Genomic DNA, 26,883 nt, shown 5'->3' with positions numbered 1-26,883 from the left:
GACTGGGGCCCCTGCTTACAACAAAAAGTACAGAAGTATCCCTGTGAGACCCCCCTTACCTTAGGATGGTGAGAAGTGGCCAACCGGAACTGACCCAGTGATCTCCATGCTGCCTGAAAGCAGGCTAAGCCTAAATGGGAACCCTATATACGGCCAGTCCCCGCCCCAATCAGATAACTCCCCCCAGCATCACGCGGTGCAGGCACACATGCGGTCGGAGGACTCCTCCAGCGCAGCGGCAACCGCCACCCACAGCTGCTGGGGAGGCCGCCATCCACGTGTCTGCACGAGAAGGAAAACACAGCGTCAGACGCCGTGACACTCAAGCAGAGGTCATGTGCGTAACGAGGAGGCGTGATGCCGACGCATAGCGGGAAGCCCGCCCCAACCACCCGTCAGGGAGAACGAGGGGGGGAGGGGGAGGGATCCCAGCCGTGCCTCGCAGCTCCCGGACACAGAACAAAAGGCCGCCCGACAGAGGCAGACCCCCCAGAGACACACCACGTGGTTGCACCCAAACGGAGAGAGGGGAAAAAAAGGAAACAAAACAAAAAAGGGAAAACAAAAGCTAAGGGGGTAAATGAAAAAATGGGACACAACATCTTGTATATTGCAAAACAACCCCTAAAAAACACAGGGAAACAAATGATTCAGGGCAAATGCCCTGTTATAGTGGTTTTCAAGATAGTGAAACTTCCAAATGTCCTCAAGCCAACCTCCATCCCCATATCGAGTAATAAGATGAAGTGGGACTTTAAATGAGACAATGGGTCTCCATCCCTGTACAAACATCAAACAGGAAAGTGGGGACTTTGAATGAGGGGGGCAAATGAGGACAAAGGAACAGTCTTCAAGAATAAACCATATAATAGAAATAATGTGATGATGCAGTATTGCAAAGTGGTCCCAATAAGAATTGTAATGTCAACACATATATGATTAAATGACTTCCCATAGGCTTCAGAGCGCACCTCCATCCCTAGATCAGGTAAAATAGAAGAATGGGACTTTAAATGAGACACTAGGTCTCCATCCCTATGCGTAAATACATAAAACAGGAGGGTTGGGACTTTAGATGAAGTGAGCAAAGAAGGCCAGAGGGTCAGTCAAACATTGCATAAAACACTTTATTGATACATAGTAGTGCAATAACACAATTGGAATTTAAGTGTAGGTTGTCATAACAAGCCGTGTAGCAGTCACGTCCTAGCTCATACATGGCAGACATGGTAAACAACACCCAAATGGATGCAGGGAAAATAATCCTATTCTGGAGAAAATGTTCACTAAAGTAGCATAAAATCATAAGGTAATAAAATACTTGTGGGTATATGATTGTCTGGTGCATGTCGTAAGTCCGACGCGTTTCGTGTATTGAACACTCTTCAGGGGCGATATAGCACCAGGGTCTACAAAGGAAAAGAACAATGGGATAAAAACTGTGTGAGGAGAGAAAAAAAAAAAAAAAAGAATGAATAAAAAAGGAAAAATAACAAAGGAGGAAACAAAAACCCCTAGTCTCCAATGGGTACTCACATGCCACGCGGTAGTGAAACTAAGGGGTCCACAACTGCCGGCAGCCAAATACTGTAGTAAGAGAAAAACAATCGAGACAGCCAGAGAACCATATAACCAAGAGATGACTTTTCTGGAGATGTTCTATTGCAGTGATTAGCAAACCCCCATTTGCCATGTTTAGAAGAAAGTAACATTTTAATTTTTTGTCAGCTTTCGATTAAACCACAAAGCTAATTATTTTATAAAATCAAATTGCAAAAAGGTTTATGTAGCAATTATATACACTATATTACTAAAAGTATTGGGACGCCTGCCTTTACACGCACATGAACTTTAATGGCATCCCAGTCTTATGCCCCGTACACACGGTCGGATTTTCCGACGGAAAATGTGTGATAGGACCTTGTTGTTGGAAATTCCGACCGTGTGTGGGCTCCATCACACATTTTCCATCGGATTTTCTGACATACAAAGTTTGAGAGCAGGATATAAAATTTTCCGACAACAAAATCCGTTGTCGGAAATTCCAATTGTGTGTACAAAAATCCGACGGACAAAGTGCCACGCATGCTCAGAATAAATAAAGAGATGAAAGCTATTGGCCACTGCCCCGTTTATAGTCCCGACGTACGTGTTTTACGTCACCGCGTTTAGAACGATCGGATTTTCCGACAACTTTGTGTGACCGTGTGTATGCAAGACAAGTTTGAGCCAACATCCGTCGGAAAAAATCCTAGGATTTTGTTGTCGGAATGTCCGAACAAAGTCCGATCGTGTGTACGGGGCATTAGTCCGTAGGGTTCAATATTAGGTTGGCCCACCCTTTGCAGGTATAAAAGCTTCAACTCTTCTGGGAAGGTTGTCCACAAGGTTTAGGAGTGTGTCTATGGAACTGTTTGACCATTCTTCCACAAGTGCATTTGTGAGATTAAAACAGGAGGTTTTAACAGGGGTTATAGTACCTGTGTAGTGTGAGTACCTGAGTGTTGTCTGAGTAGTGTGTGTGGATCGTTAGTACTTGTGTATTGTGTACTGTGTAGTTGTGTATTGTGAGTGCACGTAGTTCTGCGAGTGCACGTAGATCTGCGAATGCACGTGGTTCTGCGAGTGGTCTGCGAGTGCACGTAGGTCTGCGAGTGCATGTGGTTCTGCGAGTGCACGTGGTTCTGCGAGTGGTCTGCGAGTGCACATAGGTCTGCGAGTGCACGTGGTTCTGGAAGTGCACCTAGTTCTGCGAGTGGTCTGCGAGTACACGTGGATCTATGAGTGCACGTAGGTCTGCGAGTGCACGTGGTTCTGCGAGTGCACCTAGTTCTGCGAGTGGTCTGCGAGTACACGTGGATCTACGAGTGCACGTAGGTCTGCGAGTGCACGTGGTTCTGCGAGTGGTCTGCGAGTGCACGTAGTTCTGCAAGTGCACGTAGGTCTGCGAGTGCATGTAGTCCTGTGAGTGCACGTAGGTCTGCGAGTGCACGTAGTCCTGTGAGTGCACGTAGGTCTGCGAGTACCTGTGTATTGTCTTGTTGTGTACCTGTGTATTGTCTTGTTGAGTATTAGTGTCAGGAAGCTAGTTGTTAGGTAATTTGGACAGGGTATAATCCCCAATCCTTATTAAATTTAATAGATACGATGCCCGGCGGGTGTGGAGAAGCGACTCATTGTACATCTTGCGGCATGTATGCGTTCCTTGATCATCCGATCGAGGGTGAATACTGCTCTACAAAATGTAATGTTTCCCTGGAAGCCTAGGTTCTGAATCTGGGGAAGCAACTGTCAGCACTGAGAAATCCCTCCATACTAAAGGAGAGCCAGGAACCTACACGGCAGGTGCTGGCAGGGGCCAGCACAGAGGCGGGTCGAGACAAAGAGGTGCAGGCACTAGCAAAGAGTAGATGGGTGACAGTCAGGAAGGGTAGAGGGGGAAGTGCAAGGGAGGCCGATCCTGGGCTGGAGCATCCCAATAAGTACGCTCCATTGAGTGACATTGGTGAAACCAGTCAGGGACCAGCACTGTTGGAGCTGAGGGACTCTCCTAGCTGCCAGGGGAAGAACTCCTCCAGTGAGAGTGGGGGGGCAGCAAAGGGAAAGGAAAGACAGATTCTGGTGGTAGGGGACTCAATTCTTAGAAGGACAGAAAGGCCAATCTGTAACAAAGACGTATTAAACTTCTATGAGGAGGTGAGTTGCCATCTAGATAAAGGAAGGCCCGTAGACGTGGTGTATCTGGATTTTGCAAAAGCATTTGACACAGTTCCCCATAAACATTTACTGTACAAAATAAGGTCTGTTGGCATGGACCATAGGGTGAGTACATGGATTGAAAACTGGCTACAAGGGCGAGTTCAGAGGGTGGTGATAAATGGGGAGTACTCAGAATGGTCAGGGGTGGGTAGTGGGGTTCCCCAGGGTTCTGTGCTGGGACCAATCCTATTTAATTTGTTCATAAACGACCTGGAGGATGGGGTAAACAGTTTGATCTCTGTATTTGCAGGCGATACTAAGCTAAGCAGGGCAATAACTTCTCTGCAGGATGTGGAAACCTTGCAAAAAGATCTGAACAAATTAATGGGGTGGGCAACTACATGGTAAATGAGGTTCAATGTAGAAAAATGTAAAATAATGCATTTGGGTGGCAAAAATATGAATGCAATCTATACACTGGGGGGGGAGAACCTCTGGGGGAATATAGGATGGAAAAGGACCTGGAGGTCCTAGTAGATGATAGGCTCAGCAATGGCATGCAATGCCAAGCTGGTGCTAACAAAGCAAACAGAATATTGGCATGCATTAAAAAAATTCCAGAGATAAAACGATAATTCTCCCGCTCTACAAGACTCTGGTCTGGCCGCACCTAGAGTATGCTGTCCAGTTCTGGGCACCAGTCCTCAGGAAGGATGTACTGGAAATGGAGCGAGTACAAAGAAGGCAACAAAGCTAATAAAAGGTCTGGAGGATATTAGTTATGAGAAAAGGTTGCGAGCACTGAACTTATTCTCTCTGGAGAAGAGACATTTGAGAGGGGATAGGATTTCAATATGCAAATACCAAACTGGTGACCCCACAATAGGGATAAAACTTTTTCGCAGAAGGGAGTTTAACAAGACTGGTTGCCACTCATTAAAATTAGAAGAAAAGAGGTTTAACCTTAAACTACGTAGAGGGTTCTTTACTGTAAGAGTGGCAAGGATGTGGAATTCCCTTCCACAGGCGGTGGTCTCAGCGGGGGGGGGGGGGCATTGATAGTTTCAAGAAACTATTAGATAAGCACCTGAACAAACCACAACATACAGGGATATACAATGTAATACTGACATATAATCACACACATAGGTTGGACTTGATGGACTTGTGTCTTTTTTCAACCTCACCTATTATGTACTATGAGATCAGGTACTGATGTAGACGAGAGGGCCTGGCTCGCAGTCTCCACTCGAATTCACCCCAAAGGTGTTCTATCGGGTTGAGGTCAAAACTCCTTGCAGGCCAGTCAAGTTCCTCCACTCCAAACTCGCTCATCCATGTCTTGAGTGGGTCAACTCAATATTGAACCCTACGGACTAAGACTGGGATGCCATTAAAGTTCATGTGCATGTAAAGGCAGGCGTCCCAATACTTTTGGTAATATAGAATATCTTATATCAAATGAATAAACATAAGCAGTGTTATCATTTAGGAAAGCCTTTTTAAAATATGTTTATAGATGCTGTAAAGTTTAAAAAAAAATCTCTCCCTTGTAGCGGCCCCCTTTTATATCCTAAGGGGCTTCTTGCTGCAGCTGATAACACCCCCCTTTTAAGCACCTCACATAAAGCAAAGGTCTGACAGTCTTTGATGTAATGTTCCATAGGAAAATCCCAGATTACCGATAAACATGAAACAAGCATATGAAACGGAAAAACATAATTATTTAAAGATGTCCTGTTGTCGGTCTAGGAAGTGAGATAAGATTTTCTTTCAACAGAAGAGCATCTCACAAATCACAATTCGTCACCAACATGATTCACCCTGCACACTTGCTTTTTTCTTATTAAGGAATGGGACACCATGGCCTGAATGTGATTGCAGTGTGAAAATTATTGTTTTGAGAAGAATTGTAGTAACGTAGTGGGTAAAAACAAGACAGCGTTGATCAAGTTCAGCGTGGTGGTTCTGTATTTACCAGCCTTGATTACCTAAGTTCAATACCCACCTAGGTGAAGCTCAACCTTTTCAATACAGAGGAATCCTTCACATAACTTTCCAGGCTCAGGGGACCCCTGCTAAAAATGTCCAGGGCTTTTTTTCTCAAACAATAGGTGCTGGAACTCAACCACGACTCCCCCAAAACCCCTCCCCCCACACACACCCTCCAAATCACATCAAATAGTGGGTGTGGTCATATGTCACAAACAGTAGAAAGGGTCTTAAAGGGGCATTAAATATCAGGATTACATTACATACAGAGTGCAGAGTTCATGGGGGTTACACACAGTGTGCAGAGCTGTCACTTGTAAACATAGAAACCAGACTTCTGTGTTTACAAGTGATTGTGGTGGGCAGGCACCAAAGGGTCTGAGCCAGAGGTGGTGGAACTGAGTTCCACCAAGTTCCCCCTGAAAAAAAGCCCTGACTATATCTACAACTCATGAAACATTCGTGTGATGGTCAGTGGGAAGAATGTTGCTTACCTTTGTGGTCATTGGGAAGAATTATCCACTTACAGATAGCTAGATCTATGGTGTCAGTGGGAACTTATCTGAGAGACAGAAATTATTCATTGCTCAGGGAACCCCTAGCAACCTCTGGAGGAACCAAAGGGTTCCACAGAACCCTGGTTGAGAAACCCTGATGTAGCCCATATCACAGGTAGCTAAGCTATAGACATGTGGATGCTTGCTTTAGTCTACAGGTAGGATTGTAACAGGCAGTGGAAGTCAAGTTACATGATATAGGGGGGTCTCAAGTGCAGCCCCTGACTTCACCAAAGGGCCCCGCATAATACTATAGATAACTCTACAAGGAACAGGGATCAGAGACTGTGGAACTAATACAGTAGATGGTTATGTAGAGACCCTGCACTAAGCAGTGGTGTCCCTAGCATAAATTTTGTGTTGCTAGGATGTAGCCAGCCTAAACACGGATTGATAGTTCTGTTTTCCTTTAGTGTTATTGTTTGCTTCAGCCTGCTGTTGGGAAGTCTTTGTGGCAATAGTGTGAGAAAATCCAATAACCTGAGTTATGAATATTTATGTCTCTCTCTCTCAACCACTAGAAGTTTTATTGCCAGTGGTGCAGGTTAGTATGGGGGAACTGCATGATGATAGATTTGTACTGTTACACATGTAGCGCTGGTAGATTTTTCAATCTACCACTGATAGGTAAATTTTGTGGGTTACTTGTTAGGTGAAGTTAGATTTGCCTCTGTTCCAGCTTGGCTGAGTTGCGTATGGTTCCTCACTGTTCCGGTGGGTGTCGTTGTCACCATGGGCTGGTGTTGGAAAGGCAACGTGTTGAAGCGTATGAGTGCTCCCCTGTCCCGGAGACAGCTCGGTGGAGGTGGTCCTCCGAGTTGCATTCTGGGAGAAGGTATTTATGGGACAGACGCCATGTTTAGGGGTTCATTTTCGGCCACCTGCTGGCCCTCCTGGCTGACAGGTATGCGTTAGGAGCACCACCTCATGGTCCTCCGTTCCGGAGGCCCACGTCGCTGCAGGGTGTGGGTGGGCCCAGAAGCCTGTCTGGGGCCTACCACAGCAGCAGAGGAATGGTCCTGAGCTGTCTATCCTGAGTGAAGAAGCTGGACAACCGAGGAGATCCCAGGGGAGGACCCATCATGGAAGGATCATGTAGAGTGCTGGTCTGGAGAGGGGCCTGGTGACTGGGTTGGAGGACGTATCCTGAAGTAGTCTTACAGCATAGTACTGCCAGGTTGGCTTAGAAGTCCAAGTACTGTGTCTGACATTCATCGCAAACCAATACATCCTGCGGCAGAGGATCGTACGGGTTTTGTTCCAAACAAGTCTGTGGCAGAGACTTTTGTTCGTGCTACGTACTGGCTGCTAGGCAAGTGAGAGAGGCCTATCCAGGCGGGCAAAGATTGAATCCCACGAGGGGAGTGCATTCAATTACAAGTGCTCAATTGTAAAGAATGTTCTAAAGAATACTAAGGAAAGGTATTTGAGCTTCCCTGCGGCTTTCCTTCTGCCTCTTTCCTGCTACTTCCTTTATTATTTGTTCATTAAAGCAATGGAAAATATACTCAAGTGTTTGGTGTCTACATCGTCCAGAGGTAAACTCAACGGGACCCTAGACCCGGTGTCGGTGAAACAGAGGTATCGAGAGTGAAGGTAACAGCCCGCTTTAAACCAGCAGCTCCACCGAGAGTTAGTGCTACACACATGTGGGTTCAGCACCCTCTAATGAACAGAGGCTAAACTACTATACTTCATCAGGCCCAAAATATAGAAGGATAACATCCTTTACCTTCCAGTGACACCTGTCCTGTCAGTGACCACAGAAACATTTTGATGGTAATAGTGCTGAGTATTGATTTCTCTCCACCAGCTCTTCTCGCACTGTTCACTTGACCATGTTCAACATCAGGGGTCTCAAACTGGTGGCCCTCCAGCTGTTGCAGAACTACAACTACCATCATTCCTCTGACTGAGGGAGTCATGCTTGTAACTGTCAGCCTTGCAATGCCTCATGGGACTTGTAGTTTTGCAACAGCTGGAGGGCTGCAAGTTTGAGACCCCTGTTCAACATTAAGGCACGAAGAGGGGTATTGCGGCATATACTGCACAAGGCCTTGAACATTATGGTTCCAGGCCCAGTGTCTAGGAGGGTTCCATTCCACAGTGGGCCCTAAGATAGGGACCCAGCTGCTTGGCAGATTGCACCACATACCAGGCCGCCCTGCCTATGGAACCTCCACCACCAGTCACCAGCCACCACCACTCCCAAGCTAACTGTTCTTCCTTCTTATTACGTTTTACTTCATAAACCAAAGTCAACTTGTAGTTATACACTTTGTTCACCATTTCACCTAAACGCCGTTGAAACACTTTCTCTCTCTCATAAAGTAAATCAGACCAGATGTTGTTACTTAACCAGAACTTCATTTTACTGAAGTAATTCAATGGAACATTCAATTCTTTTGTAGTTTGCAATAAAGATACACAGCAATGGCATAATCTTCGGAAAACAGTGCTATTTCCATTTCTGCTTTTTTGTTAAGTGTGGTGTCAGGGCTGTGGCTGTGCTATGCTCTGGTGCTCATACCTTAAGTTGTGCTTCCTTTCATAAAATGGAAAATCAGCTCAGTCCAAAGTCCGGCTCCAGGGTAACCCCAAAATTGGTATATTGATCACATCTCATGCGTATGATCTCAATCCCATATTCCCACAGGCTAGAGGACACCCATCTCCTTCTGCATATATCCCCTCTAAACAGGTAGTGACACATGCAGGAGGAAGGTACACCACAGCACACACTTAATGCATGGATCTCCAACCATCAACACTTTAGTACATTTTTCACCAGCCTACATGCATGCTGAGGAAGGGTATACATATTTGTGAGTTGCCTTGGAAAGCTCTTTTGCCTCCCAGGATTTGCCTGGAGAGGGTGCGTGTTGCTGTGTGTACCAGACCTCTCAGCCTTGCTGCCTGGGTAAGGTGTGTTGTGCTAGATAGGGGTTCAAGCATAGGGCTTCATGTTTTCTGCAGGAGGGTATGTCCAGGGAAGAGGAACAGGAAAGAGAAGCCTGGAGCGAAGAGGAAGAAAGCAAGCATAGTGCAGGGCAGGCATGACAGTGTAAAAAGGGGAGACAACAAAGGGTTAATGGCAGGACTCAGGAGAAGTGAGAGGGATTACCTAATTGGGGGGTATTTCATGGTGGGGTGGGGTGGGGTTTTGGTGATTTAAGCTGAGGTGAGCAGCCCTGGCGTCCAGTGGAGGTCAACAGACGCAGAAAGCAGCTTCCTACCCAACCTCCCTGTTCTGGTCGACTATGTTTCTTCACAGGTGCAGCAAGAACATGGGATGTCATAGCAGTTGGACAGTTGACGGTTATTGGTCTTTGATGGTGGTAAGAAAGCCTACGATAAGGAAGGGTTCAGGACTCATCGGTGGTATGTGTCCCTCTGGTATATTCCAGTTAACAATGGTTTCGCTGGAATATGGTAATGGTTGCACTGCGGGTAGTGTGTTGTCTCTGAGCCGGTGTGTAGTGGCTGGAGGCCTATCATGTAAAAAGTCCTGCAGAAGTGGAACATACTATCATTTTGGGGTGCTGTCAAAGACCAACGGGCTTAGTGACTGATTTGTTCTCTGATGTTTCTGTTTCTAAGGAATGTTTTATCGTTCATGTTAAGTTAATATTTTGTTAATAAAGAGGCTGCTAAGGCCATTTGTACTCCATTCCTTGTGTGGTCTCCATTAATTATAAGTAACTGTAAGGGATGGATTGGAGTATGAGTATGGCCGGGCAGACATTGGGTAAAGTTGGGGACATCGGGTCTACTCTGGTCGGGTGTCTGCTGGGATTGGAGCACCAGGGGTGAAACTTTATCTGCTGAAGAGTGTCTGGATGAGCTGGGTAGAGCCTGTGAACTTTGCAGAAAGTTCTAATGGCTCTTCAAAGAAGTCAGTCGAAGGAGGCCATCCCCATCTGGGGGGGGGTAAGCCGATCGCAGGAGAGGCCCAGGGAGAGCTGTGAGGGAACATTGCCACCACAGGGTCGGATGACAGGGAACACCTGGAGCAGAAGGGCAGGTGAAACTGGCGGTACGCATGGTCCAGTCAAAGTTCCTCATCAAGGACTTAGGGCTGTTGGAAGGTTGGTGAGTGTTACCACACTGGGGCTGGAGGTGCCAAGGGCTGGAAGTGCCAAGGAGTCTGTGAAGGGAACTCTGGTAGTACACGGTCACTAGTGGAGTCTTCATCAATACACACGGTGGATGATAGGGAGTCCTGGATCAGAAAAGAGACTGTGGGGATCTGTGTCAAGTCGATGTAGCCTGCGGGCTCATGATTTGCAAGTTGGGCTGGCTGGGAACAGTAGTCCATATTTCCTAGAAGATATGCTTTTACCCACTGGGCCTTTGGGGAGAGGTTCTACAGGCCTCAGGCCTAGTGGCAGCAAGCAACAAGAGCCATAGGAAGGAGGCTTATTCAGAGTGGGCCTCTACTGCTCAATGGAAGAGGATGTGTCATATCCAAGGAGTAACTTCAAATTTGTGCAGGAGGAACCAAGTGTACAGGAGGAAACAAGTTATGGGCAGGAGGTGAAAGAGATCTAAGAACATTGCTTTTACACGATCATTAGTGATGTCTCAGCCACGACACGGTCGGATGGTAAGAGAACTCTTATGCCGCGTACACACGAGCAGACTTCTTGACCGGACTGGTCCGACGGACCGAGTCCGGCGGACAATCCGATCGTGTGTGGGCTTCATTGGACCTTCAGTGGACTTTTCCAGTCGAAAATCTGACGGACTTTAGATTTGAAACATGCTTCAAATCTTTCCGACGGACTCGAGTCCGGTCGAAAAATCCACTCATCTGTATGCTAGTCCAACGGACGAAAACCCACGCTAGGGCAGCTATTGGCTACTGGCGTCACTTGGTATGGAAAGAGAAAAGTTAAGTGAGAGCACGTATGAGGTCTGTGATATGTGCTCTGCAGGACCCCATTTTGTTACTGGGAATGAGGTACCAGAGGTACGCTGACTGGTGGAGTAGGCAGTGGCTCAGCCTGTCCCTACAAATGCCAACATACATCAGAGCAAGTGTGTAAGACACAAGGCAAAGAAACTTAAGGAGGAACTGTGTATCTTGGGTACTGCACACATGTGGCTCATCACTGAGTTGGGAGAGCACCTAAATGTTTGACTTTTCACATGACTGCGACTCCTGCCTGGTCCCCAGGCATTGGTGAGCACGTCCTTGGGCGATGTATTAGCCTGTGCTAGAGCTAGTGACCCTGATCAATGTTCCCAGCAAGAGAGGTAAATATGGAGGACATGATAGAACACCAGTGAGCCCTCCTTACAAGTGCATAACACAAAGTAATCACATGCTAAAAAAAAACTTTGCACTTATTTACAAATATTAATATGGGCATCTCAGGATACACCTTATATTGGCGTATTCTGTTGTAAAAGTCCTGGAGCAGGAAAGATGTTTCACTTTGGACAATGCCACAGAAAGTGGTGTGAAGTTAAAATTTTTGTTTGGACTCGACAAGATGCAGATGACCCTGTTTTCCCTTGGTGGTTCCAGACTTTCTCCTACAGATAAGTCCTATATCGTTTCAAAGACTGTTACTTGCAACAAAGCCTGGTGGAAGAAAACCCTAGCGTTACATCACCCATAGGCTCCCATAGTCCAGCCATTGTTGGTGCTCCCTCCTCTCCTCTGCAGCAGGCACTCACTGACAGAGAGGAGCCAGAGCTGTGGGATCAAGTGACCGTACCGGAACAGATTCAATTTAGGTAAGTACACCTTGAGCTTCGTTTTTATAGGATAAGTTCACTTTTGGAGTATGTTACATGGTACACCCGTATTTACAGCAGTCTGTGAATGAAAGAACTACAAGTCCCATCTTCCACCGTAGCAGATGGCTTGTAGTTCTCAATGAACTGGAAGGGTGCTGATGAGTATATAGTCCATTGACACTTCCTTCAGCTTTCAAACAGAAAGCAAGACAGCTGGAGGACGTGTCTGCAGGAGCCTGACATTGCACCCGTGATCCACTGATTACAGGTGCAAGACTTTGCAGGCTCCTGGGGGAAAAATAATCAATGCACACTTTTTTTTTTTTTAAATATATAACCCCCCCCCCCCCCAAAGAGGAACTTATCCTTTAAATATGACTTTATTATGACTTATTATGTATCTTCTTGCAAAGGAAAAAATATATTAAAAATAACCAAGGTCAAAGTCAGTTAACTCTTTTTCTTCTTTAACATCCGAGAGGAAAAAACAATTATTTCACATAGCCAAATAAAAAAATATTTGACTTAGTTTCCAGAAGCCTTGGAGGAAAGGTCACTAAAATGTGTAGGAAATGCGGATCTATAACACGGTGCATACTTTAGAGATTAACGTCTTGTAAATTAACAGATTGAATGACTAGATTTTCATTAACATAATCATTGGAGCCCTTATCGGGGACTGGGCCAGTTAAGGATGATCTCACTTTTTCAAACACTTTTTTTCTTTCCCTGTGCACCCCTCCCATATAAAGAATATGAAAAACAAAATAAAAATACAACAGATGGGAAACAAACCAAGCGAGGAACACAAAGAAAATGTTTTATAGAATTTATGTCAGCCATAAAACAGCTTCAGCATATTAGATTTTATGTTTTCATTTACTTTTTGGTAATAAATTATAGCCAGAGGGCTAGCGAAATCTGATTATCTCCGGAGGGTCATCCCCTGTTTCACAATTCCAGTTTTAGCCCTTAAATTCCTCTGTTCCCTCCTGACCTCAAGCAGGATTGTGGGAAATAATGATAGATGCAACAGCCAAGTTGTGATATAATGGCAGACTTTACTCGTGCTGTTAGCTTTTGATATTCTGATGTTTTCTGGATACGAAATAGAAAAGAAAAGTTGGGTTCTGGAAATCTGTGCAATACAAAAATTAACATTAAGGCTAAACAAAAGAAAAGTGGGATGGGGTAAAATTACCCCAGAGACTTTAAAGGTGCATAGGTATTATAGTAATTGGAGTAAAAAAAGTATGTATGCAAAATCAATCCATGCAAAAATGTATTTATTAAATTTAATACATATTATCAAAAGTTAAAAACAAGTTTCACAATATCCATATCTGGCTTTACAGAGACAATGAAAACCACTTAGTAGATACCACTCGACATGTTTCGCTTTTTTTGAGCTTCATCAGGAGTTCTGGTAAATATGTGGTATACTAGGAATGAGAAACACAAAGTAAATATCATATATTATGAACATTGTACATAAAATCACACGGATAGGGTAATTGCTGCATACATAAATAGCAAAATTCAATCCAAGAATCTCACAAAGGTATTGAAATCATAACTTGTGTTGTGTTTCTCATTCCTAGTATACCACATATTTACCAGAACTCCTGATGAAGCTCAAAAAGAGCGAAACATGTTGAGTGGTATCTACTAAGTGGTTTTCATTGTCTCTGTAAAGCCAGATATGGATATTATGACACTTGTTTTTAACTTTTGATAATGTGTATTAAATTTAATAAATACATTTTGGCATGGATAGATTTTGCATACATACTTTTTTACTCCAATTACTATAATACCTATGCACCTTTAAAGTCCCTGGGGTAATTTTACCCCATCCCCCTTTTCTTTTGTTTATTTCTTTACGGGATGTCGTGCCAATGGCTGATTGTTTCTGTCCTCTATATATAAAAGTAACATTAAGGCTAGCTTCACACCTGTGTGGATGGTACCTCTGCGGGACCCGCACAAATTCCCGCAGCTGCAACCACCCGCACAGTGAAATGCAGGACCTTCGGGCGGGTGCCATGAATCACGCCGCCCTCACTGGAAATCGCACCAGCACTAGGAACCACGCTGTACTCCTGGTTCCCATGCAGGCTGCAATTTCCAAAGTAGTGCAGGGACTTCTTTTCTGTGTTTCACGGGTTACGGCAGCCCATTCAAATTAGCCTAAAAAGGAACTGGAGCTAATAAATTCTGAATTTAAATTAGAAAGTATTTTTTACCAGCCTTTCTCAACCTTTTTATAGTTGCGGCACATTTTAAAAGTGAGCAAAATCTTGAGGATCTCCAGCTTTAAATGTAAAAAAAAAAACATAAATGGTACTTATCAATGGGAAACCTGAGACAATGCACTCAACCACCTTGATGAAACGTACTTCATATCAGAAGTCCCCCTTCACACCAGAGGTTCCCCCATCACATTGGAGGTTTCCTTAATCACATCAGAAACACCCCACTCACATAAGAATCCCCCCTTAATATCAGAGGTTCTCTCATTACATTAGAGGTACCCCCTTCACATCAGAGCCCCCCATAATGTCAGAGGTCCCCTTAATGTCAGAGATCTCTTGTCAGAGTCCACCCTTCATGTCAGAGGTCCCCCATCACATCAGAGTCCCCCTATGCATTAGAGGTACCCTTATACATGAGAGACTCCTATCACATCTGACCCTCCCCATTAATACAGAGTCCCCAATTATATGAGAGGTCCCCCAATTACATCAGAGATACCCACCTTAATGTCAGGATCGCATCAGAGTCTGCCCATCACAGAGCCCCCCGTAACGCAGGCCCCCTCCCATCACGGACCTCCCAATCACACAGTCCCACCATCACCGAGCCACCCAATCACACTGTCCCATCATCACGTCACATCCCTACTTTTTAGCCCCACCAGCATGGCAGAGGGTGGGAGGTGAAGGAGGTCGGGAGGAGGTGGGCTTCTGTGTTCTCTTAAATGTTGGGGAAGGCCCTGCATGTTCTCTGCCCTGGATCAAAGTCATCCATAGCCATGGTGCAGGCAAGCTGGCTGCCATCACCATAGCACAAATTACACTGTGGGGTTGATTTACTAAAACGGGAGAGTGGAAAATCTGGTGCAGCTCTGCATAGAAACCAAATAGCTTCCAGGTTTTTTTTTTTTGTCAAAACTTTAGTCTGAAGTTGATTGGCTACGATGCACAGTTGCACCAGATTTTGTATTTACCAGTTTTAGTAAATCAAACCCTGTGCCTCTCGACCCTAGAGTGTCATTGGTTGTTATAGTGCTGACAGCTGGCCCACCCACACCATGGCAACTCATTAAGCTGTTCCGGGGCAAACTGAGTCCTGTGCTTGTGGCACGCTGCAGTAACCCAGATGGCACCCTGGTTGAGAAACAATGTTCTTGACAATACATTTTGGAAAATAAACCACTGACTTTAGCACTGTGCCTCTTCTCCCACATATAGCTCCCCACTTCGCAGACGCCTTGGTCATTTTTCACCAATCACTCACTATCTGGGTTGATGGGCCACCGAGCGGATGATGAAAATGCCTGGGCACATGCGTCCCACTGCACCAGGCACTAGCACAAGCTGTGCATCCCAAGTAATTCTCCCAGTATTGTGTCTCTCTGCAATATATTGTTGGCAATATGAGCCCTATAATAAGGTATCCCCATTGCCTCCTACCTCCCGACAAGGCTCCAGGATCATGGTAAAAAACAAGTGAGGAGTCCAAAGGGCCCCTTACCAGTTCACTAATAAGGTGGTTGTTTTTTTTTTTTATAAAGATGAATACTTACAAATAAAAATAAAGCACTAATCTCTCCCTTTCTTCTCCTCCTCTTTCTTACTTCCATCCTTTCATCCCGCCTTCCTTCTTTTTTTTAGTTCATGTCTAAGGCTAAGATTCCCACCAAAAGCTGAGACTACTTAAGATATTCCCCCCTTTCTTTCCATCCTTTCTTCCTAACTTCCTTCCTGGCTATGTTCAGATAGGCATTAAAAGAGGGGCACCTGGCGGGTGGTTTAGATCCTTGTCAAGATTCCTGTGAAAAGCTGGGACTTTGGAGTTGGGGGGTGATTAAGTGGGCCAAATGTATCATTTGGTAGCTACTGTGCCAGATGTATCTTTAAGGCTACAGCTGGTTATCTAGCTGCCCCAAAAATATGCTTTCCTAAAAAGGATGCTTACAGTTTTTGGTCGACCATGGCAGGAAGAAAAAGCTCCATTGGCTGTGTGCAGGAGAAGTTCTTCAGAGGCTGTTAAGAGAAGCATTCTGGCCTTGATGGGTAGTAAATAGTCACTCAACTAATGTGTTGATGCAGAATGAAAGATTGACATGTGGCCTCACTTTTTGCAAACATGGAGCATGAAGCACACATTGGTGAATCAAGGAAAGCATCTGCACTGACAATCAGAACGGTGGTACAAGAGATAGCCTTGAGAGGAGCACCTCAAAAGCAGCTCAGTAGCGGTTGGCTTATTTAATATACTGTACTGTATATCCATGACAATACTCATACATCCTCAAGCAAAACTTCCCCCTTTACAATAGGAATAAAAGTAGAACTGTTTCTTCTGCTTACAAACATTTTTTTTCAAACGGCACAGAGACACTCCACACGTGCCTTCTGCTAATTTTTATGCACATGTACAGCACACTGGGCTTTCCAAAAGGAAAGCCAAGTACTGCCTGTTGCTTTGTTGGCTATTGTTCAATTGAAAATTGATATCAGTCTGTATGATTATGCAACAGTTAAGTCAGAATATACCACCTTCAGACACATTCAGGTAAGTCTATGTTGTGAGTGGACCCGACTGGCAGCAAGCTTGTACCTCCAACCTTTTTTACCTAATCCTTCAGTGGTGCCGATAATGCAACCGTATATCATATTACATGGTTGGTCTGTACTTGGAATCTCATGTATGTTGTGACATCTCCTAGATTAAAACATAGCTTTAGTGGTGACATTTAAGTCACAATGGTCACATTTTTTACATATCTTGACAGATTGAAGTCTACACCCTGAAGGCCAACATAAGCCAAATACAGCACATTTGGTTGCTATTACTCTTCTTCATGGTGAACTCCTCTAAAGAATGAAGTGGCCAAAGCTTATCTGACTCTTTCAGAGCAGTCATTGCTGAGGCACGCAGCTCTCCATCTTGATCGTGAAAGAATAATAGCATATTTATTTATCTTGCTTTGAGATACGTTGAGCAATAAATGTGCAGAGAGGTTCTGATACCCATGTTCCCATGGAAAAAGCCTTCCAAACCAACAATCTGGGACGTTTTTAAGACTTCTCTTTTTTCATGTAAGACAATGAAAACATTACCATTTCAACAAAGAAAACTATAAATATTAGAGTTCATTATGTGTAATGTGTGAGAGGAACCACTCAAGGTTCTGGTAGAGAATGTGGAAGTCTCCAAGGCAGTAAATATAATATATATATATCCCCTCAAAATAACTCAATACACAGCCAATAATGGAAACTGGAGATAACCAGGTGCAAATTACGCCACCCCTGACCTGTATTACCACCTCCGCGCTATGTTAATAAATGTCAAAACCCTACCAAAGCTGCCACTTAACAATAAAATGTATATAAACCGAATTCACCAAAAGAAAATTATAGATGAAATAGTGGCGCTAATCCCCAGGTGGGGAGATGCCAGACACTCTTATCCAGCCAGTGAGCTGAATACAGACGTGACTAGAGAAAAAGTGAAAAAACATATATTGCTAAGTATCCCAAAAATTAAAAATAATATTAAATAAAATAAATTATTCAATAAATTCAATATGAGCTAATATAAATTATAACACTCAGTGAAAGTGATATACAAATATATAAATCCAAGAAAAATATATAATGAAAATTGAACACAGTAAATATCTATAAAGTCCAGAAACCAATCAATCGTGAAAAAAATTGTGAAAATATTTGAAAAAAGTCCAAAACAAGAGTGAGGATGACTCCAAAACTGCTCAGCTGTGTTTTCAAACATCCACCACACCTCTGTGACGTGAATCCACTCCCTGCTGAAATTCAAACTCACCAGCTGTTAAGGCCTCTCACTCTCGTGTTTGGCCTGACAGAGCCTCTAAACCACTTACATGGGGGTTAACATGCGAGCATACACCTCCACTGCTCCATAGGAACACCGCTTTTCTCAGGTTGGTAGTATGACATAAAAATAAAAGAAGCTCCAAGAGTGTAATCTCGTTTAAAAGATTTAATCACATATAAAACAACTTGTAATGAACTCACATTTAAAATAAAATAACAGGCAAGTCACTTCACGGCAAATGGAGAACTCCCACAGCACAGCAAGCAATAGCAACTGAAATAACAACAGGCAGGCCACGGCAGACCCAGGAGGTGTGTGTGCTCACGTTCGTCTCACCCGTCCGCAGCACTCGTCCCTTTACTGGAGCTCCGCTCTATCCCCCTTCACTCCCTCCTCTAGTCCTCGTGTGAGATCGCCATGTAGCTACGCCCCGACATGTTTCATCATAAAGATTTAATCATGAATTTTCACACTGAAGAATAATTTATACTATTGCATCAGTGCTGTAATTATTATTTTGTTATATATTATTATTTTGTTATATATTATTATTATACAGGATTTATATAGCGCCAACAGTTTACGCAGCGCTTTAAAATATAAAAGGGAGACAATACAGTTATAATACAATAAAATACAAGAGGATTAAGAGAGCCCTGCTCAGAAGAGCTTACAATCTAATAGGGTGGGGCAGGTGGTACAAAAGTTTGTAACTGTGGGGGATGAGCTGATGGAAGTGGTAAAAGATTAGTTAGAGACGTGATAGGCTTTCCTGAAGAGATGAGTTTTCAGGGATCGCCCGAAGGTAGCAAGAGTAGGGGATAGCCGGACTGGTGGAGGTAGCGAGTTCCAGAGGATGGGAGAGGCTCTGGAGAAATCCCGGAGACGAGCATGGGAGGAGGAGATGAGAGAGCTTGAGAGTAGGAGGTCTTGAGAAGAGCGGAGAGGATGATTTGGGTGATATTTGGAGACAAGTTTGGTGAGTGTATGAGTGTACACAAACATATATATTTCTATATACAGTATATGATTTTACCATTTTTTTTATAGAAGGAAAGCACAAAGCAACAGTACACAAATAACAATTTAATACACAAAAAAAGAAATGTAAAAACATAAATTCCAAGAACATCAAAATAAATAAACTACCCAAAATAAACCCAATCCCAAAGAAGAGTAGCAGCGAAAACAATTTTTTCTGATAATTTCCACTTTAACTACATTTGTCTATCAGTAAAAACTATAATTCTGCATCAAAATCAATCAGTCTGCTCATCAATAAAAATAAATGGACAGTGTATATTGAAGATGTTGTTGCCTTTTTATATAGAAACGGTACAGTTCAAACATGTTACAAGATTTTCTACCATGCCAGGAGATAAGGGCTTGGGGCTTTGGTATGCTACCACTTGTAGAACATTATGGCGATACACTGAAAACAGTCCTTTGAGGCCTGTACACATGATACGAAAATCGTAAGAAAAATTTCATCCGACAAACGATCTGCCGATTTTCCGATCGATAGTGCGGTGCTTTCGACAGCCGATTCCGGTTTTTCGTCCCACAAAAGCTGGATGTGCAGACTATAAAATTTTTGTCAGACGTAAACTCAACGTTCAATTTTCGTTTCATTGGTACGGTTTTTGTATGAAAAAAATCGCAAGAGCAAGACTAGGCATGCTCAGAAACGAAAGAATACATACAAAACTATTCACCACGTGACGTCACTTCTGAAGTTGTATTCTGTCATGTGAGAATTTTTCGGGTGGCGAGTAACCTCTTCACTTTCGACATGAGACTAGCATGCCACAAAAAATGGACGAACGGTTGTCCGAAAGTCTGATCGTGTGTACGAGGTTTTATAGGCAAGTTGTTCCACTTCTTGTCTTGCTACCCATGCAAGCAAGGTAAAATCATTGATAAAGTCATATACTCAAACAGAAATTCTAGTCATTCCCGGGAACAAACATTCTTTCACTGCTGTCTGTGTTTCTTTATACTTTATAGTGTATATCTTTCCTTCTATCCCATGGACTACAATTAGAAAGTTTAATTCTCCCCAGTGGGCAAGCACACAGCAATAAAAACTCAAGAGCGGTTCTACTCTTTCCCCAATCTATCCAAAGCTATAAAATTAAAGTGTAGTATCATTTTTTTGTTTATGGGTACTGGGCTCTGCCCTCCCTTGGTATTTTTGACCTTCTTTGATTTCAGCGACAGATATGAATCCCATTATAAAAACGTTCATAGTGAGTCATGTGGCATCCTTCATAACTTTGTTTTCCAAGTATGACTCAGGACATCACAGATGTCCAACTTATGTAACATATTTCAGGAGAGACTGCTGAATAAAAAGTGGTGGATTGTACTGGAGAGGCGCTGCTGCTCTTTAACCGCTTCAGCCCCGGAAGAATTTACCCCCTTCCTGACCAGAGCACTTTTTGCAATTCGGCACTGCATCACTTTAACTGACAACTGCGCGGTCGTGCGACGTTGTACCCAAACAAAATTGACGTCCTTTTTTTCCCACAAATAGAGCTTTCTTTTGGTGGTATTTGATCGCCTCTGCGGTTTTTATTTCTTGCGCTATAAACAAAGAAAGAGAGACAATTTTGAAAAAAAAAAAACTATATTTTTTGCTATAATAAATAGCCCCATTTTTTTTTTTTTTTTAAAAAAAGCTATTTTTTTTTCTCAGTTTAGGCCGATATGTATTCTTCTACATATATTTGGTAAAAAAAATCACAATAAGCATATATATTGATTGGTTTGCGCAAAAGTTATAGCATCTACAAAATAGGGGATAGATTTATAGCATTTTTAGTATTATTATTTTTTTTACTAGTAATGGCGGCGATCTGCGATTTTTATCGTGACTGTGACATTATGGCGGACACATCGGACAGTTTTGACACATTTTTGGAACCAATGGCATTATTACAGCGATCAGTGCGATTAAGAATGCATTGATTACTGTAAAAATGTCACTGGCAGTGAAGAGGTTAACACTAGGGGGCGGTGAATGGGGTTAACTGTTCCCTGGGAGGTGATTCTAACTGAAGGGGGGAAGGGACTGACTTGAGAAAGTGACGGATCATGGTTCCTAGCCAATAGAAACACACGATCTGTCACTCCTGTCAGAACAGAACAGGGAAGAGTGTGTTTACATACACTCGTTCCTGTTCTGTGTCTTCTGCTCATGATCGCTTGTGGCCGGTGGTCATCGCAACTGCCGGCTGCGAGCATCAGCACTCTCGCTATGCAGCGGGCGCGCGCCTCCGGTGGTGAGCACGCACCTGCTGCCTGGACCCCGCGAGCCAACATACAGCTACGTGGTTTCGTGCAGGGGAGCCAACCTGCCGCAGTATACAGCGGCGGCTGATCCGGAAGCGGTTAAATCAAGTCAAATGTTATGTAAGTTAAATGTAGATTAGATGGAAACCCTAAAGCCTCATACACACGATCGGACTTTCCGAGGGAAATGTGTGATGACAGACTGTTGGCGGTAATTCCGACCGTGTGTACGCTCCATCGGACAATTGTTGTCGGATTTTCTGCAGACAAATGTCTGTTTCCGAGCATGTGTACACAAATCCGTTGGACAAAAGTCCAAAGTACAAATACGTATGCTCGGAAGCAAGGACTAGCCAGAAGCAGTCGGTCTTGTAAACCAGCGTTCGTAATGGAGAATTAACATTCGTGACGTGGCAAATTATGAAATCTCGAAATGCAGCGCACAATTCTCTTCTTCTGTAGCCTCCCTGGCGGTTTTCCCGAGTGTGGCTCGGGGTTAAATTTCAGTACCATTAGCGGTAACCCCGAGCCACACTCGGGATTGCATTGCAGGATCCTGGTGCGGCGTTACTTACCTTGTCCCCAGGAACCTGCGATGTCCCCCCCGCTGTGTCCGTGGGCTCTGTCCTCTGCCCGATGTCCTGTGTGCCGGGCTCCGTTCCCTGCGAGCGTCGCAATGCATGGGGGCGGAGCCTGGTGGCAAATTCAAAAAAGTGAAAATTCATAACACATACAGAACACTGTAATCTTACAGATTACATTACTGCATAAAATCATTTAACATCCCTTTTGTCCCCAATGCTTTGTCCAATGCCTTGCATGCAGTTTTATATTATATATACTGTTCTTTCTGCCTGGAAACTGGAGATTGTCCATAGCAACCAAAAAGTGTCCCTTTACATCAAAAGTGGTTTTAGACCAGCTAGAAAACAACGATAGTAAATTAGAACACTTGCAGAATTGATCGATAGTGAATCATGGGGAAGATTATTTTATTATTATAAGAAAAATGTCGAATTAACTGCGCAACAAAAATAAAATATTAACCATCTATGCTGCAGAGTCCTATATGTGACACAAACATACAAAAATCGAATAGGAAAAATGTTGACTCGCGCTTAAAACAAAAAAAGGCTAACGTGCATAAGGCTGAAAATTCCCAGCCTATTTGTGAATATATATTATTTAAACATTGAAAAATGTGGCAAAAATATATATCAGGTTGGGAGATTAGTCCCACCTCCCCTTAAAAAGTATATATATCCAATAGCAACTCAAATTAGTACATAAACCAAAACGAAAAACTCAAAAGGTTGCAAAGTGAATTGACTGATTTTAGGAAAAGTATAAAAAAGGAAGTCCATATACAAAAACACCAAACGTGCTGTGATTAAACCAAATAGTGTCCAATTGTATGCAGTCCCAAATGTGTGGGTCCACCACCATGAATGAAGTGCCTGGCCGCTTACCGGAACCCCATGACCCCCCGTTACAGAGGGTCTAAATGGGCATTGTAGTCCTGCTGCTTCCGACAGCCTGGGGACCCGAATGGAGACTGGATTGGAACCTCTGGAGTTGTGGTGCTGTAAAAGCTGTATTGCAGGTGGATCTTCAGGGAAAAGGCAAAGCTCAGCCCTGGATAACAGCCTCCAGCTTCATGAGTGATCCCTCCTCGTTGGCCATGGTGTCCCACAAGCTGCTCTCCTGTGCTCTGCTCTGCTCTGAGGCAGAGCAGAGCAGAGCACAGGAGAGCAGCTTGTGGGACACCATGGCCAACGAGGAGGGATCACTCATGAAGCTGGAGGCTGTTATCCAGGGCTGAGCTTTGCCTTTTCCCTGGAGATCCACCTGCAATACAGCTTTTACAGCACCACAACTCCAGAGGTTCCAATCCAGTCTCCATTCGGGTCCCCAGGTTGTCGGAAGCAGCAGGACTACAATGCCCATTTAGACCCTCTGTAATGGGGGGTCATGGGGTTCCGGTAAGCAGCCAGGCACTTCATTCATGGTGGTGGACCCACACATTTGGGACTGCATACAATTGGACACTATTTGGTTTAATCACAGCACGTTTGGTGTTTTTGTATATGGACTTCCTTTTTTATACTTTTCCTAAAATCAGTCAATTCACTTTGCAACCTTTTAAGTTTTTCGTTTTGGTTTATGTACTAATTTGAGTTGCTATTGGATATATATACTTTTTAAGGGGAGGTGGGACTAATCTCCCAACCTGATATATATTTTTGCCACATTTTTCAATGTTTAAATAATATATATTCACAAATAGGCTGGGAATTTTCAGCCTTATGCACGTTAGCCTTTTTTTGTTTTAAGCGCGAGTCAACATTTTTCCTATTTTATTATTATATTATTATTTTTTATAATTATTTATATTTATTTATTATATTATAATTTATGATTTTGGGTTTCAAACTTCATCATACCCGGGATATCTACTAGACTCTTGGTGGACAGATATAAGTGTGTTATTGCTAAAAATTACAGGCCTACAATATAAAACGCCAAATTTCTATGCAAAAGGTGCCACTCCTGTCAGCTAAGAACAGGAAACTGAAGCTACAATTCGCACAGGATCACCAAAATTGAAAAATAGAAGATTGGAAAAACGTTGCCTGGTCTGATGAGTCTTGATTTCAGCTGCGACATTCAGATGGTAGGGTCAGAATTTGGTGTAAATAACATGAAAGCATGGATCCATCCTGCCTTGTATCACCGATTCAGGCTGGTGGTGGTGTAATGGTGTGGGGGATATTTTCTTGGCATACTTTGGGCCCCTTAATACCAATTGAGCATCGTTGAAACACCACGGCCTACCTGAGTATTGTTGCTGACCATGTCCATCCCTTTATGACTACAGTGTACCCATTTTCTGATGGCTCCTTCCAGCAGGATAATGCTCCATGTCACAAAGCTCCAATCATCTCACCACTGGACAATGAGATCACGGTACTCCAATGGCCTCCACACTCACCAGATCTCATCCAATAGAGCTCCTTTGGGATGTGGTGGAATGTGAGAATCGCGTTATGGATGTGCAGCCGACAAATCTGCAGCAACTGCGTGATTCTATCATGTCAATATGGACCAAAATCTCTGAGGAATGTTTCCAACACCTTGTTGAATCTATACCACCAAGAATGAAGGCCGTTCTGAAGGCAAAAAGGGATCCAACCCGGTACTAGCAAGGTGTACCTAATAAAGTGGGCGGTGAGTGTATATGTAAAGTGCTGCATACATTGATTGCGCTATATAAGTACCTGTAATAAAAAATAAATACAAATAAAATTAAAAAATGAACATCATAGAAATATAACAGAAAGTGTTAATATCAAATGGAAAAGAAGCAGAAAGTGTAGATATGTGTGGTTCAAAAGAGGCACCTACAGGAAATGCGTGAGAACATATGCAAAATCTAAGATATCTCAATTCCTGGACACCATTACCTGCACTAAACGATAGTTGTAACAGGTTAGCATGGCTTCACATAGCCACTTCTCTGTCTCTTTGTGCGCTTGCAGGCAGGGGTTGGGCTGCAGTATAGCCATCAACCTGAAGGTGGCAATGTGCAGCTCCTTCGGGCTGGCAGGGGGCCATTGATGACTAATTTGTCCCCTGATTTGGGCTCCAGGCAGGCAGCCATCTTGGGAAGGACAGTATAGCTAATTGGATGCCAAACCTCATGAGCTTTGCTTGGAAATCTTGACACCGAAGTTCTTAAATACGAGTTTCAGTGTAATTCAGTGTGCCCCTAATATGAGATTAAGAGAGGGACAGAGTCCCCAATGGTTAGGGAGAGAGTAGGAGCAGACTTAGGGAGAGATACCTGTTGAGGATCCCTCTAAAGGGAAGAGTGCTCCTCTGGCATCCTGTGATCTGTAAGTTTGTATTATAAGCCCTCATGCACACAGGCTGTTAAAAAAAATTTATGAAAACGCCAGTATCTTTGCAGTGATTTTTTTAAACTTTTTTCAGCGTTTTTCAGCGTTTTTGCAATAGCGTTTTTGAGCGTTTTTGAGCGTTTTTCCGCGTTAGCGTTTTTGAGCGTTTTTTTTTTAATTTTTTTTTTTTCAATGGATCAAAAACGCTAAAAAACGTTGGTGAATGACGTTTTTGAGCGTTTTTGAGCGTTTTTCAGCGTTTTTCAGCGTTAGAGCGTTTTTACAGCTGAAAAACGTCTCTCAGAACCCACTGGTCCTGGGTTTTTTTTACAGCTTAAAAACGCCTATGCCACTTGCAGCTCAAAAACGCCTAGGTGGGCATGAAGCCATAGACTAACATAGACAGGCCTTTTTAAGCTGCAAAAAAAGCTCAAAAAAGCAGCTGTAAAAACGTCCGTGTGCATGAGGACTATCACTGCTGGAAAACTTCCTTACTGAAAAAGATGACTTTCTCTGCCTGAAGGACTGTATGGTCTACATCTGCAACATATGTAGTACCATTGCTATAACTGCCTTGTTTGTGCCTATTTAAGTTCTCAAATATTAACAATGTTATGCCCCGTACACACGGACGGACGAAATACATGGATTTTTTCCGATGGATGTTGGCTCAAACTTGTCTTGCATACACACGGTTGCACAAAGTTGTCGGAAAATCCGATCGTTCTGAACGCGGTGACGTAATACACGTACGTCGGGACTATAAACGGGGCAGTAGCCAATAGCTTAATTTATTCTGAGCATGCATGGCACTTTGTGCGTCGGATTTGTGTACACACGATCGGAATTTCCGACAACGGATTTTGTTGTCTGGAAATTTTATAGCAAGCTCTCAAACTTTGTGTGTCGGAAATTCCGATGGAAAATGTGTGATGGAGCCTACACATGGTCGGAATTTCCGACAACAAGGTCCTATCACACATTTTCCAATATCCTATCGTGTGTATAGGGCATTAGATTTATATTTAAGATTTTATATTTAATAAAGTTGTCACTTGTGATGATAGATAGATAAAGAGATAGAGAGACAGACAGACAGACAGACAGACAGACAGACAGACAGACAGACAGACAGACAGACAGACAGACAGACAGACAGACAGACAGACAGACAGATAGACAGATAGACAGATAGATAGATAGATAGATAGATAGATAGATAGATAGATAGATAGATAGATAGATAGATAGATAGATAGATAGATAGATAGATAGATAGATAGATAATATAATATTGGCATTTATTTTTTTGTTACCCATTCTACTTTTTTAGTAGCTAATATTAAATAGATATAGATGCCACTTATGATCTAAATACAATCTCTGAGATTCTTCAGAGTCTGGATCTATATTGTGTACAATTCTGTAGTTGCATTCAACATTCTAACACTTTGGAAGTCAAGAGTCTCCAATCTTGTATAGCGTATGTAATAGGCTGTGGTCTAAGCACTCCTTATCTCCACAACACAGGTTTTCTGGAATTATAGAGGTGTTGACATATTTGTTCGAGTCTCCAAGGGCCCTACAGCCACTATCAGATGGGTTCC

The sequence above is a fragment of the Aquarana catesbeiana genome, linkage group LG02 (assembly GCF_042186555.1).
Source record: "Aquarana catesbeiana isolate 2022-GZ linkage group LG02, ASM4218655v1, whole genome shotgun sequence".
NCBI classification, from domain to species: domain Eukaryota; kingdom Metazoa; phylum Chordata; class Amphibia; order Anura; family Ranidae; genus Aquarana; species Aquarana catesbeiana.
Note: the sequence above shows the minus strand (reverse complement) of the source record.